General features: G+C 36.9%; 1 protein-coding gene and 1 long non-coding RNA gene across 2 annotated transcripts in view; one reads left to right on the plus strand and one right to left on the minus strand.

Moving 5' to 3' along the window:
* Positions 1 to 15,806, plus strand: part of LOC118733644 (dnaJ homolog subfamily C member 16) — a gene marked incomplete at its 5' end in the record, with an annotated part of 452,466 nt that overhangs the window by 290,108 nt on the left and 146,552 nt on the right.
* Positions 88 to 1,013, minus strand: LOC118748186. Its single transcript, XR_004994032.1, has 3 exons — positions 700 to 1,013; positions 300 to 395; positions 88 to 244 (listed from the first exon to the last, which is right to left on the minus strand). It is a non-coding gene; the product is annotated as an uncharacterized LOC118748186 (long non-coding RNA).

Raw genomic sequence — 15,806 nt, forward strand, 5'->3', positions numbered from 1 at the left:
GAACAAAGGAACACGAAGCAGTCGAAAACCTGTGAAATAATTCCATTAATATTTGCTCCAACTGGTATTGCAACAGTACTTACGTGTGGAGCAGCAGAAGAAACCTACGATGCAGTGGTCCCACAGACAGAGAAGCGGAAGACACATTGTGACGATGCGAGAGTCACACGGCCACGAAAAGTTGGTCCACAGTCCGCAGCTGGCACCAAGGTGTACACAGGCAGCGAACCAAAGCAAGTGAAAACTTATGAAAAAAAATCGTTAATAGCTGCTTAATTAAATTTTGCAAAAGTACTTACGAGTGCAGCGATGGTTTCGCAGTAATTCAAACAATGCTGGCAAGAGGCAGCCGATCAAGTTGATGGAATGCACGGGCACACAAAACAGCAAAACACCTTTGGAATAGTTTTATTTATAGTTTCTTTATCGGATATACATAAAATACTTACCATGATAAAAACATTACAAGGTAAATTCATTCTCTCAATTCGTCGGCCATGATTTTGTTCTGACGTTTGCCAACATTTTAATATAAAATTGAAAATAAAAAAATTAAATTGTACACAATTGTTGTTGTTTGAGATTGAAAATGAGAATGTGTGTGTGAGTTTGAGTTATGATTTTAAAATTATATTGTTGGCAAACGTCAGACTGCCTCTCAATGGTTTTACCTTGTTATGTTTTTATCATGATACTTACGATTTGAGCAATTCTTTTCCAAAAAAAAAATTCTAAATGCGGAATTTTTTATTTTATCTAATAAAAATTAATTTTAACTCCGATTGTCAACGAAACAGAGATAAAAGCAAAGACGAAAAAGGCGATCAGTGATGCCAATGCATGTCGATCTATGCTTTTGCTTGTGTGAGTACCATTTTTAATACTTTTTCATGAAAATCGCTCTGATATAAAAAGTACTTTGTCAAAGCGGCAAATTGAAATTTCTAAGGGAGTTCAAGATGGCGATTAGAGCAAGAAGAAAGCGAACGTATAACACCTTTCTTTATTCCATCATGTGTTTTTATCATGGGTTAAATAATAAAAAAATTTCTGCTCCATAAATAAAATAAAATTTCTGTAAAATTCTCAGAACTGCGGAAATGATAAGAGCTACCAGTTAAAAATACTGAAATAATATTTGTAATAATATATGGCTAATGGATTCCGTTATGAAGCGTATAATCTCTGCTGCTGCTGTTGTACTAATACACACTAATTCAGCAAAATACACGGTTTAATATTCCCTGCAAAAAATTGTGCGACTAATCTCTAAAGAGAGTATTCCGAGATTACTCTCAATCGGGTACAGTTGGGCATTAATTAGTCGCAACTAGTCTCATACGGGTACTAATGGAGATCAATTGGTCTCGACTCATCCCTTATGGGTATAATTGGAGATCAATTAGTCCCCAACTCATCTTTAACGGGTACTATTAACGACTTAATGATATGTACGCACTTAGTCAATGGAATTTCATGTGCGGCGCTGGCTCGCAGAGAGAGTATTCGCCTAACAAAACTGAGCACCCCGGTTCGAATCTCAGCTGGCGCAAATTTTTATTTTTATTTTTTAAAAGTGACTAGTCGCTTTTTATACCCGTTCGGGTATAAAGGTGAACAATTAGTATCTTCATAGGACATGCTCGAACAAAAGCGAACAGTTCATTCCATATAAAGAGATCAAAAGTGGTATTAGTCGCATGCTCCTTTGCGATTGCTCCCAGAGTCATCCCGGATTAGTCCCATTTTTTGAAGGGTTTCTTCTCGCTAATCTGCATTTTCGAGCCGTGTTTAGCCATTCCGTCGGCTATTTCGTTCTCTTCACTATTGCTATAGCCAGACACCCAGCAGATGGAGGTTTTCACTTGACTCAATGAAGCCAGCAATACGCGACATTTCCGAACTACTTTCGACTCACCACCTTGCAGGCTAACGTTTTCAATGCCGGCCGAATGTCAACGAATATAGCGACGTTCCCTGACAATTATCAGACAGGTGATACGATTGCCTTATCTGCCCTTTCGCCAGAGTTTTTCACCATACCAGCTCTCCATAAATTAACATCGGTCGGATCAAGGTACATTGAACAGGTAGTATCAGTAGAGCAGCTGATTTGATTTATTTTCAAATTATTTGGTCTCGAAAATGTCAAATATTTTTAATTTTTTTTTCACAAAAATTCTGAATTGTTAAAATCCATTTGCATGTGAAACCTTTTTCCATACAAAACAAGCGATTGAATAGCAGCTTTTGGAACGTTCGCCCAACTCAGCAGCACGACCGTTGATTACTGGGCCTTGCAAAGGATGGATCAATGCTTCGAGAAGCAAACAAATTTACTAGGAAAGAAAGTTGCATCAATTTTTATTTTTTCCAATTTCAATTTTTTATTTTTTAAAATTTTTTGTATTTCACATGGCACGCTTTGATTTAGAAGAAAACATTCAGAACAGTTTTTGACACTTTCGATAGCAGAAGCAACAACAAAATACACGCAAATGTTGTTTTTGCTCTACTGATACTACCTGTTTAATGTGCCTTGGGTCGGATAACTGTTGTGTGCATACCGTTAATATTATACAGAGGTGCCGCCTTTGCTCTTTCCTCTACGTTGCACATCCACGTATGTTTGGAGTCAAGGAAAATACCTATCCCTTATAGGGAACGTCATTTCGTTTGCGACACGCAGTTTCTGCTCGGTTGCTAACACCCGAACTAGCAGCTGTTAGCAGCTAAACCACCTCCTAGACACGTCAGAACTGATATCTGCTAACGAGTTCCAGGCATATATCGCGCAACCACTTAAGTTCAATTAGCATCCATCTCAAACGAAAACCTTCATCTGCTGCCTGGGGATGCCCACGTAGCTCTGGCGCAATTCAGATCTGGATACTGTCGCAGCCTAGGCTCCTACTTAACCAAATTCAATCGCGACGTAGTTATTCATGCCTGTGGCCATCATTTATGTAGTTTCCGGGGCCTACCTTTATTTGAGCGAGACAACAACGATTCATAGACTATTCGAAGTCCTTACTGTCGAATCGCAGAACTGGACCTTAATCAGACGCCTTCGAACTGCTTCTCGGATGGCCGCTTCTCAAAGATAGTAGAGAGATCTGGGTTCATTATGGGAACACCAATATGTAGCGCATACATTCTCATTCTCCGCTAAGCTTGCCCATGATCCTCCGTAATTTCTTTTCTTTTAATTGCCTAAGGCAATGCTGCAGATCAACCTTTCTCTTGTAGTTATGAGATTGGTATTAAAATAAGTTCGAATGGCAGGCGAAATGCGAATAGTTTAGCCTACTGTAGTGTGCACTTTGGGGTATTCAGCCACTCGCAACATGTTTTACATTTCTAAAGGCGGATTCATCGTTCGTGTCCGGACACTTTTTGTTAGTAATTTTACGCGTTCCTTTCCCACTCTGTCTCACTGAGAGAGCGACAAAAATGTGCTGAACACTCTTTGTTCGAATCAAATTGATTTTGATTTTCTGTCCGAACGACTGGATGATGCAGGTTGCCGCGTTCTCCTTTGTATGCGTTTGCAGCGAATTGCATATATTATTTGCCCTCAAAATCGTATGTAGGCAACAATATCATCAGCTGTTTGCTTCAGAACAAAATCAATTGTGCCGGACTGAATGGCGAACCGTACATCATCACCCTCTCCGGCAAAAATGTTTTGAGAGCAAATATAAAGTTGTCCGGACACGAACGGTGAACCCGCCTTAATTGTCAGACAAAGCTGATCTGCCATCTCAATACAGCATAAGCAGTCTAAAGGCTGTGTTATGCATACTTGGCATTGCATGCACTGCTATACCATTTTTACGTAGAAATCAAAAACCAACAGACTTTTACGTATGTAATACTGTGTGTTGGCTAACCGCTTACGCGCGAAGTTCATTTAACAGATTCCTGATGTGACAACTTTTAAGCAATGCCAAGTGTGCATAACGGAGCCTTAAGCAAGAAAGAAACAATTTTGGCACGTTCGATACAAGAAATTTACCAGCACCGCCGGCTTAAACTTTTTTTTTTCTTTTAACATGAGAAACACGCACGTTCGCGCTATGACGATACAAATTAACGTTTACCATTTTATTACTGTTGTTTTTACAATCAAAAAGGTTATACGTATCGGTCAATCGTTGCCACGAAAAAAAAACTCTCACTTACGCATGCGCGTGTTTCAACCGACCATACCGTTTGTGAATGAAGACAAAAAATGCAGTTCGATAAAATTACAAGTAGCATAGCAAGCAAGTCGCGCGCTTACCTGGCGACTGGTGCGTGCGTTGCCTGCTCAACGGCGAGCAAAAATTCCACTGTGTCTCTTTGGTTAAGTTTCCGTTTACAATTCAATTGCATAAGAAAAAAAATTACCAAATTTGGTTGCAAAAAATCCAATATGCATTTCGAGTTTTGGTAGCTTAATTTTTGCAATGCTATGCGCTAAACATTGTTGGCGTTAAGCAAAAACCCAAAGCTGTTCTCGACTTGTAAAGCCATTAAATGGGTCATCAAATTTACTGAAATGCTGACAAAAATAATTTACTTTGCGAAACGTATCTGTAAACTCCGCCAAGAATGATTATGCGTGGCTATGCCCATCAGTAGATTAACCGATGGAGCTTTTAGAACAGAGTTGGCCACCCCATAAGCACGAGTGCCAAGCATTTTTAAAGGCGAGTTGGAGACAATCTGCTATTTCAGACCCCTTTTTACACTTGTTGCGCCTAGTTTAGGACCAGTTCGGGATCATTTCGGAACCTGTTCTGTACTATTTCAGGACTAGTTCACAATTATTTGAGGAGCACTTTGGCACTGGTTCGGGTCCATTTCGAGTTATGTTCAGGCCTTTTTAGGAAGATTTCAGCCCTCGTTTGAAATCATTTTGGGGTTAGTTCATGACTATTTTAGGTCCACTTTGGGCTCAGGGATTTTTCCTCCGTTTCGGTGCCTATTCAGGACCGTTTCGGGACTAGTTCGTTATCATTTCGGGAATGTTTCCCGACCGATATTTCAGTATCATTTCGGAACTAATAATAATAATAATAATAGATTGGCGCTTACACATATGTTAGTGTTTGGCCGAGCTTCTCCTCCGACTTGTGGCGTGCGCCTTGATGTTGTCACACAACGCGGAGGGACCTACAGTTTTGTGCCGACTCCGAACGGCGATTGTATTTTTATGAGAAGCTGTTTTTCATGGCAGAAATACACTCGGAGGTTTGCCATTGCCTGCCAAGGGACGACCGCTGTTAAGAAAATACCTAAGAAAATACAACGCTTTTATCAACTTGCAATGTTGTATGTCCGGACCACCATTTTATACTATAATTATAGCAAAGGTATTTATGGCAAACCTAGTCTAGATATCAACCTCGTCGTAGGTATCATATCAAAGACATACAATTAGAAAAACTCTAGAGGTAGATGTCGCCCAGCCAGAAGAAGTTAAATATTGCGCCTAAATATATGCACTATTTATATACGTCACAGCGGAAATGGACGACACGCCATTTCTTTAAATGAAATAAACTACTGCTATATGTATGTATGTACATATGTATGTTTATACTAAGTGTGAGCAAACACATAGTCTTCTGTTCTCTTTCACTGCAAGTTGAATTATTTTAATATCTATTGCAAAATTTTGTACAGACAAGACTAAAAAGTAGAAAATAAATAAAATAAAATAAAATAAAACTGTTTAATATACAACGCTTTTATAAAGAGTAGAAAATAATATTTCTCAGTCCCACAGAATTTGTTTTGATAACTTTTGATTTTGAAATTTTAGCAAAAGTCATTATAAACAATTAATGACATTGAAAATGAAAAGCGTGGGGCGCATGTAATACAGTTGAATTGATATGAAAAGTAACAAATGTATGTATGTGGGCATATGAATAACGACAGCTTAAAATCGATCTCAAATTTGTACTTTCGCCGTAGAATGTTATGTAGTTTGACTATTGTCAATGAAATCGAATGCTTTGTACTGCATGCGCTCCACGTTTTTCGTTTTCAATGTCATTCATTGTTTATAATGACTTTTGCTAAAATTTCAAAATCAAAAGTTATCAAAACAAATTCTGTGGGACTGAGAAATATTATTTTCTACTTTTTAGTTCATTTATAAAAGCGTTGTATATAAAAAAGTTTTATTTTATTTTATTTATTTTGGAACTAGTTCTTGACTATTTTACCGTAGTTCAGGACTATTTCGGGACTTTTTAGGATTATATCCGGTCTAGTTCGGGATTATTTTAGGTCTAGTAAGGGACCATTTCAGGAGCATTTCAAGACTTGTTCTAGATCATTTCGGGGCAAGTTCACGACTTTTTCAGAACCACTTCAGGACAATTTTGAGACTCAGTTTGGGATCAAATTCGGGGTAGACCGAAACTAGTCACGAAATTATCCTGAAATAGTCCTGATTTTTCCCCGAAATAGTTTAAAGTGTACACATCAAATTTCCAAATTACCTGGCGCACACTCCTTTTTTTCTAACACCGGTTGCCCATCGGTGTGCAATGGCAAATCTCCGAGTGTGTTTCTGCCTTGAAAAAGCTTCCCATAAAAACCGTTTGCCGTTCGGAGGTGACGCGTAAAATTGTAGGTGCCTCCATTTGCTTTATAACATCAAGACGCACATCACAGGAGGAGAAGCTCGGCCAAGCACTTAGCAAAAGTGTAACCGAGCAAAAATTTGTACTTACGGGTTATTGTAACAAGCCATTTCCAGCCTTTTATTAGTTCGGGATTTAGCTACCTTGTCGTTGCGTCGTCTCCTCGCTAGCGGATATTGCGGACGAAAGAACTAGCAGTTCGATGCAGCTCTCAAAAAAATGCGTTAAAATTAAAACATTAAGACAATACCTCTTGGCAGCCATAGGAGCGAGTAACCAGTGTACATAAGTGAGATCTTGTCGATCGGCCAACCTAACCCTGCCTAACCTGGTTTATGAACAAACCATAAAAGATTATCGGGCATCAAAGAGCTAAGGTGTTCCCCCATATTTACATAACTAAAGTGGAACTGAGGCACAAAAAGTGTCCTGCTATGTCATCCTCTTCAAGGCATGAAAGGTGATCAGGGTTGTAGGTATGACTATAACTGTTTAAAGTCAGTTCTTTTTAGCACAAAAAAAGGCCAGTCCCTTATGTTCAGTCGAAGCAGATGACTGTCTGACATTGAATGTACGTGGTATAAGTTTGGGAGATATCGATGACCGAAGAAACCAGAAGTGGATTCAAGGAACAACTAGACAGAGTCCAGATTTTAAATGTAGTTAAAGTGTTGGCAATGCCTTGCGTACACCTTGGATTTCACTGCATACACCTAAGTACCACCTCTCCGTTAACGAAGTCTATGAGCTTGGGCTTACATATTCTACATAGCTCGGGTACATATTCTCAAAGAGAGAAATAAAGCTTGTCATGGTTAACTTTCATATGGGCCTAAGATCCTGACACAGAGTTAACTTTGGAGCCATACATAAATACGTCAATATTTAAAGGTTTACTAAAGAAAATTTAATTAAAAAAAGAAAAACAAATTTAAATAAAAACAAGGAAAAAATTAAATAAGTACCTAAAAATTTAATTGAATTAAAAAAAAATATGTTTCTAGATTTTGAAAATACAAAGGCCCGTAGTTATAGTCAAAATAAAGTCGACTCTAAAGTAAAAATAAGCTTTTTTTGACAGATATCCCATTGAAAGTTATGTCAAAAAGCTGCTTTTAACTTTAGAGTCGACTTTATTTTGACTATAACTACGGGCCAATGTTTCCTAAAAATTAAATAATTAATTTTTAAAACATTATATTCTTGAAATTAAAAAAGAAAGAATTAAATGAAAAAAAATATTAAATAAAATAAGTTCCTAAAAATTAAATGAAACTTAAAAAAATATTTTTTTTTCTTTTGAAAACAATAAAATTTAAAAACTAAAAAAAATTTTAAAACAATAATATTTAATTTTTAAAAATTAAATGAAATAAAATCATTAAATTTTAAAACAATATATGACAAAATTAAATAAAATAAGTTCCTAAAAATTAAATGACATTAAAAAATATATTTTTCTTTTTAAAACAATAAAATTTAAAAAGTAAAAAAAAATTATTAAAAAAAGGAGAAAAGAAAATTATTTCCCAAAAATTAAATGCAATTAAAAAAAATTCTCTTCAAAATAAAATCTTAAAATTAAATTTAAAAAGAAAAATGTAAAGAAAGAAAAAGTTTTTTTCTAAAAATTAAATTAAAAATATATTTTTATTTTTAAAACAACAAAAATTAAAGAAAAATTTAATATAAAATAATAATTTAAAAGAATTTTGCTGGCCGAGGATTCCAACCTCGGATTTCTTGAATGACACGAATCAGAGAAACAATCTGGTTATATACCTCCTACGACAGATTTCAAGAAAAACTTTCAGGTGAAGTTTCCTTCTAGAAGGAATTGGATTAGGTGCAGTCGAGAGTCGAGGATAATTACACTGAAATCTATACTAACGGGTCCAAAATGGACTACGCTGTTGGAGCAGAGGTGTTCTCTGAAACGTTGAATGTCTCTCTCTTGTTCCGACTACCTAACTTTGCTAGCATTTTCCAAGCGGAAATACTGGGAACCGAAAATACCTGTATAGCATTAGAGAGGAACTGCGTAGGAGTACGAAAAGCATACATTTTCTCAGATAACTAAGCGGTACTTCTGGCACTTGCCTCACCGGTAACAAAATCTAAAACAGTCAGAGATCGCAAATGTGCGTTAAGCTCGGCGGCCGAGTTTATAGACATCTCTTTCAACTTGGTTCCCGGCCGTAGGAACATAGACGGAAATGAGAAGGCTGATGAGTAGGCTAAGGCCGGAGTATCTTTTGATGAATCCGCAGCAGAGACAATAAACTACATCTGCAATTCACACGTATGGCTGATACACGTTGGAACAACCTTCAAACCTGCAAAACTGCGAGGAACATATGGCCGCATTATGACGAGCCAAAGACAGAATAAGATCTAAAGAGGACGAGGAATGGTATAGTCAAATTAACAGCCACGATAACGGGACATTGGTTCCTTGGTGAATATGCAGCTAAAATGGGCTTTCCATACCTTAGCTGCCCTAGCTGTAATCTTGAGGGAAGTAAAGAAACGGTCCTACACTATCTATACGAGTGCCCAACATTGGCACTCGGGAGTTTTTCCATCCAAAATCTTGGTAAAATCTCCAAATTAACCATTACTAATTTAAATAGATTCACCGGATAATCCAAATGGTTTGACGAACCCAACGAATCATGAAAGCAAATAAAGTCAAGTGTCCCAGAGCAACTGTGACCGCGAATCTAAAATTTCAACTTTCCAAATGCGGCTAACCCTCAAACTTCGGCAAAGCGGAGAAATCTGATATGCCGTCCGCACCCTTTCATATAAATTGTAATTTCCTAGAAAATGGGTTCTACAAACATTTCAGAACAGATGATTTTCAGAATAGCACGAAATAAGAAACTAAAAGGTTCATTATAATGACTTCCAGCGCCATTTCTATTTCTGCCTTCGAGACGTTAAAAATAGAAACGTTTAACCAATCCGCTCTCATTTGTAACCAGGAAAGCCAGACGATTGACCTCTTGTCAGATTGAGAGTACGGGGCGAAAATAAGAAGCTAGCACTGGTCGACAGCTAGGGCATGTGCAGGTTTAACCCCTAGAGATGCGGTCAAGGGACCTACTTACGCTCACAAACTCTTCATATCTCTATATCATGGTGGGTGTTTTGACGGGATACTGACCGCTGAAAATTCAAGCCGTGCGACTAAATATCGTACTGAATCCTTACAGTCGCAACTGTTTGGAAAGTAACGAGGTGAAATTATTTTCTTAAGTTGCCCAGCTCTTGCGAGGCTGCATACTAAGCATCTTGAATCGACCTTTTAACTAACCGTGAGGAACACTCTGGGTCCGATATTTTCCTCTTGGCTAAGTTCCGTTACCGTTATCGTTCCCATCAATGCTTATTGATATCACAAAGATCACATTGTAATAGCCCAAGTACGCCCCGTCTTGGAACAATCCACTAAATGTAACACAACATAACATAAGCCCTTAAGACGGCTTTAAAATCAATGCCTGAAACCATCGACTTGACCTTAGCAATATCGGGCATCCTACAGCTAGTAGCCGAGGACGCGTTCCATTTTTGGTTTAGTTCTGCACGAGAACAAAATGTAATGTCAAGAACACCAAAGAGCCAAATGAGAACCAAAGTATTGAGAGCAGTTTGAACGGGAACAAAATTAGAACAAAAGGTTCAGGAACTTTTCCGTAAAGAACAAATTGCGAACAAAACTCTTAGTCCAAAGTCGTTCCCGTACGCCACGTTCACATAAGGATTATTAAAGGCGAAAAACTTAGTGCATTCCAGAACGTCTACGATTGGCAGGTTTTGCGGGATTTAGTCCAAAATCGTTCCCGTAAGCCACGTTCACATAAGGTTTATTAAAAGCGAAAACAGCTGTTCCTGTAAAAGCTCCAAATCATGCAAATCGTGAAGTACGGGAACAGGCTATGTGCTTCGAGAGAAAATTCCTTAGACTTTTGTACTTTGCCAAAACATTCCGTTCCCATTTCGTTCTCTTAGAAAATTTCCCGAAATTATTTTGTTCTCTTCGGGAACGTTCCATAGGGTTTTGTTCTCATATAATTTCCATTGAGAACGTTCTCAACAGTTTTATTCTCATTTCCGTTTTGGTTTTGAAGCGTTCTTGTGAACAAAGCTAAGAGAACAACATTTTGTTACCCGACAATAAACGGCAAGGCTCAGACTCAAGGCACATAAATACAGGTAGAAGCCAAAATGACGTTGCTCTCATGAGAACCAAACCTTTAAACTTCAACTTGATTTTATTTTATTTCCTATATTTCGTTACGCTTAAAATGTCATGTCGTTTGTTTTTTTTGAATGTTCGTTAAAAACAAATTTTAATTAAATTTGCATTTTTGTAGTGTTGTGCGGTTTCTACTTAGTGTATGTGTTAAAAATGCAGCACCTGAAGCGTTGTTTTTTATGTGGTGTTAAATATAATGCAGACATCACTAATTTTTTTAACGTGCCTCAATGCCCTCGGCGTAAGGAGCGTTGGGAAAGCAGCTGTGGGGTAGAGCTGCAGCGAAATGCCTTGCTGTGCGTTAAGCATTTTAAAGCAGCAGATTTCATAAATGCACCAGGAGGTACAGGAAAGGCACGTTTGATGCCAAGTGCTCTCCCTATGACCCTTATGCCGGAAAGTCCTTCCAACAACACTGCAACTCATAAATCAAGTTGTGAAAGCTTAATAAATGATCCCGCTTCACAAACTGAGTAAGCATTGTTAAAACGCGAATATTTATAGAAATATTTTTAATTTAAGGCGTTTAGTGGAGACTTAGAACAATCCAGCTACAAACTCGAAATTCTGTTGCTGAAGTCAAGAATTGAAAATCTGGAGGGTGAAAACTCAGCACTCAAGACGGAGTTGGAGAAAGCCAAACTTATTGAAAATGCATTACAGGGAATGTCGCAATCATTATTTGTGTTCCGTTGATTTATTGATTGTCCAACGTTATGCCTAGTACATATATCGCTTTATACATACATTTGTATATTATACAAAATTAAAACAGGTACTATAAATATAAACTTTCAATGTATAAAAAAATAGAAAAGAACATATAAATTAACAAATTTTAACTAAAGAAAATAAATAAATAAATACAAAACTTCAAATTTGCTTAAAAACGTCAACCAGCGAAATGTAATTTTTTTATTTTTCCTTACACACGCTCATTTTTATTTTTACTCTCCCGAAAACTTTGACTTTTGTAGGTTTGATGTCAATTTGGCTTCTACCTGTTTTTATTGTACCATGGCTCAGACTGACTCGCTTTCTGTAAGGTCTTCGATACTGCGCAAAACCTGCGTTAGGGTGATTTATCTTCATATCGACGTGAGTTCATGAAATTAGTTCTTAGTCCATAAGTTCACTCCTCCTAATTTTTTCACCGCCTAAATAGTTCGCAGGTTATCTTGCTTCAGTTGGCTATAATGACGCTCATGATACAAAAAAGAAGGTAGTTTCAATAAACAACTTTTGACGGATAATAAAATTTTTTGAAGTTTCATAAATTGTCAGTATTATCAACGGCCTTGCCACTTTGATAATATTAAAACAATAGATCGGAGTATTTTCTTTCCCATATTTTTACCAATGTGAGAATATTTCAAATCAAAACTCACAATCAGTACTTGATATTTTTTTACTTACGTGGTTTGCCCCTCTTTTATTAAAAATATATAAAATGTAAACTGTTACATTGTAATTATTCTTTTTATTTTATAATAAAAACCATTAGTGCATTATGTTGTTATTTTTTTCATTTTCTTATTTTGATATACAATTTTCGTTTCTTTAATCTAGCGATTTAATAATCGAATGCTAAAGAATGTTCTTCCCAAATAAAATCTTTTTATAATATTTTGGTCCAAATTTACTTTTAAATTTCTCATCAGATTTTGCAAAAATTTTGGCTTTGTGGTTAGCGAATCACCATTAATTTCAACAAATTTTGAATTCAAAATTTCCAATGTATGCAAAAAACTTGAATTAGGCTTGTACAGACCGGCCTCCGATAAACAGTTAACATACGTATAATTTTGATCACTTTCTACATGCGTCCTGAAGCCTAGTTTTGTCAACCCCATTTTCGAAATTATGTAGCCGGCAAAATTTTCAAGTCCATCAGATTCCACATCTTTGAGTGGACTGATGAAATCTTCTGCTTCATGCTCTTCTGCGAGCTACTTAAAAAAATTAGAAATCAAATAAAAACGAAGCGAGAGCGACCATTGTAGAAAACATTTGTTGGAATTGATAAGCAAGATTTTCGGGAATCAATGAAACGCCAGAAAGATTTGGGATTCGAGATAATATTAGCTTCAAAGTTTAAAATATAATTACGGTATAAAAATTTGTTCAAACAATTAAATTCTTTTAGAAAGTACCGGAACTTAAGAAGATGCGCGGAGTCGTTTGAGGATTTATACAATTTGCTAAATTTGTTTTTTAAATTTTTTAGATGCTTTAAACGCTTCGTGTACCACGGTAGTTTGTACACCTTCTTCTTAAGAATAGGGATGTACTGTAGGCATAGCTCATAGAGGGTGGTCTTAAAAATACGGTAACAAGAGGTTACATCACTGCCACGGAAAGTATAACTCCAATCTATATCTGATAGGGCATCATTTAAGGAAGAAAAATCACACGATTTATAGTTAAAATTAATACTGCGATCTTCCGGCACTGAATCAAAGTTATAAAACTCCAGCTCAAGAGCGAGAGGCACATGATGCATTATAGCCGGAGAGATGGGAGACATACATTCCGATAACGTGAAGTTTACATTGTCACTGATAAAAGCAAGATCCAATAGTCTATTTAGTTGGTTATAAATACAGTTAACTTGCTGTAATCCAATACTTGAAAAGCTATCAACGATATAAATTTCTGTTGGAGAGCTCACGTTTGCAGCTATAAGAGCAGCAGAATCTCCACTTGGAGTCCAGTTCAGCCGGCTAAAGTTGAAATCACCAAGAACACAAATGTGATTATTACCAACGACATCAGACGCCAATGATACGATGTTATCAGCATGTGCAACGTAAAGGCTTTCAGAGCTATTCGGCGGGATGTATGACGCACATATGTAAAGGATATCGCCGGAGGAGCTGTGAATACAGACGCAAAGCTGATCAAGGAGCGAGTCAGAATTGGTGAGCGTTACTTGTGAAGCTTTGAATCTCCGTTGAGCCGCTATGAGAACACCACCGCCTCTAGAACATCCCGTCTTCTCAGCATCACGGTCTTTGCGAAAAATGTCGAAAAGGTCAGAATCAAAGATTTCGCAATCAAAAAAGCTGTCGTTAAGCCATGATTCCACAAAAACGTATACGTCATATTCCAAATGAGCAGTTAACATGCGAACCTTTGCACATTTAGTTCGAATACCAGATATATTTTGGTAGTAGATTTTCAGATTATTATCATTGCAGCTGCGATTTGGGCTAGTGGTTCGCTTCCGAGTTGTCCAGTTTTTGAAAAAAGCGGAACGGTCTTACTTTTATGTTAGTCGGCCAGACCGCTGGATTCGCAATTTGGTTGTAGAATGCTGGTGAAACGCCAAATTTAAAGTTAAGGCTACGCAAACTATCGACAGAAGCACCCTTTTTAACCAGCTTGTAGCAAGCCAGGTGTTGACTGTCAACGCCTGACTGATCAGCAACATATGAAATTATTTTATCTTCAGTCACGGATGGTTTGAACGAAGAGATGTGTAACCACTTCTTTTTAATTACAACGTCGAGGTCGCAGTTAGTATTACTGCCCACAACAATATTTTTATATCTATTTGATTTCTTGTTGCGTACCGTTTTCCACTCATACTTTTCAGCACCATCCGTAGAATGCTGTGTAACAGCGTTTGAAGGCAGCGGCTATGTGAGCAAACCAGACGTAGGAACAGGATCGCATGAATTTGAAAACACAGCATCACCAGCTCAGTATATCCAGTAAACAAACTTAGCTATTTTTTTTTCGCCAAGTTTGGTCCCCATAAAGGACTAGTGTTGCAAGCAACGTTTTTTCGGCAATTAGGGTGTTGTGCAGCTATTTAATGTGGTGAAAATTATTTAAGCACTGAGGAGATTTATTCACATGGAATTGGAGATTGGGCTAATAGATTTATTTTAAATAAATTGTGAATCTGCGAAAATATCTTTTCAGCAGATGAATATACTTTTTAACCTTTTTTCCGAAAATTTACATACAGGCTCGAAAATATGCGAGTAACATTAGGTTTGTATAGTAACTTCTCCAGTAAAACATTGCAGCGAGAGCGTAAAAGCAAAATAGAGCGTAAAATTGAGAGGAAGAGAAAACTAGCAGAAGAGGTTACTGAACACAAAACTAGCAAAAACTTGCAAGAGAACAGTTGTTGCACTGCTTTGACAATCTGCTGTAAACATTTTACTATTTATAAATCACTTTTAAACTCTTTGCTTTACACACAAGCACTTACACTGTCCAGTACATCATTAATATTATGATTTCCACTCATTTTACTTTTGTTTGTGCCAAGGCGAATCAATATAAGGTGATAGCAGGAGTACAAAAACAAAAATTTACATGTATTTTGTTTTTGCTTTGGCGGCATAAACTGTCAAAACCTGTAAGTGTGAGTAGAAATTCAAACAAAATTTTTCAATTTGATATCAGAAGCCGTGCGGCGAAACACATACACAAAATCAACTGAGCTAGTAACACCACTTTATATATATTCTTTTGACATTTATTCTTCTTCTTCTTCTGCTAGCTAATTTCTGCTAGTAAAAATTTCACTAGCAAGAATTTGCAGCTCTCTCGTGTTGTTACGCTCTCGATTCAGTGCTCTCTTGCAAATTTTTTGGGTTATCATACACTTTTCCAGTAAAAGTTTGCAGGTTCCAGTACAAATTAGTACTGACTATTGGTAACTATACAAACCTATTCAAATATCGTCGCCTGGATGCAAAATTGCCGGAAGCGTCATTTTGACAATTTGTGGTTTTTGGATATCTTCTTTAGTTTCCGACTAATTGACTAAAATTTTTTTCGGTTATTTGGTACAAATTGCGTTAGTATTGTTGTCGTACTAAACTAATCAAGATCTTTCAAATAGAGTTATCTGTTCTTCTTTAGTTTCCGACATATTC

Source organism: Rhagoletis pomonella, unplaced genomic scaffold (assembly GCF_013731165.1).
Source record: "Rhagoletis pomonella isolate Grant_MI unplaced genomic scaffold, Rhpom_1.0 Rhpom_scaffold_00001, whole genome shotgun sequence".
Taxonomy (NCBI): Eukaryota; Metazoa; Arthropoda; class Insecta; order Diptera; family Tephritidae; genus Rhagoletis; species Rhagoletis pomonella.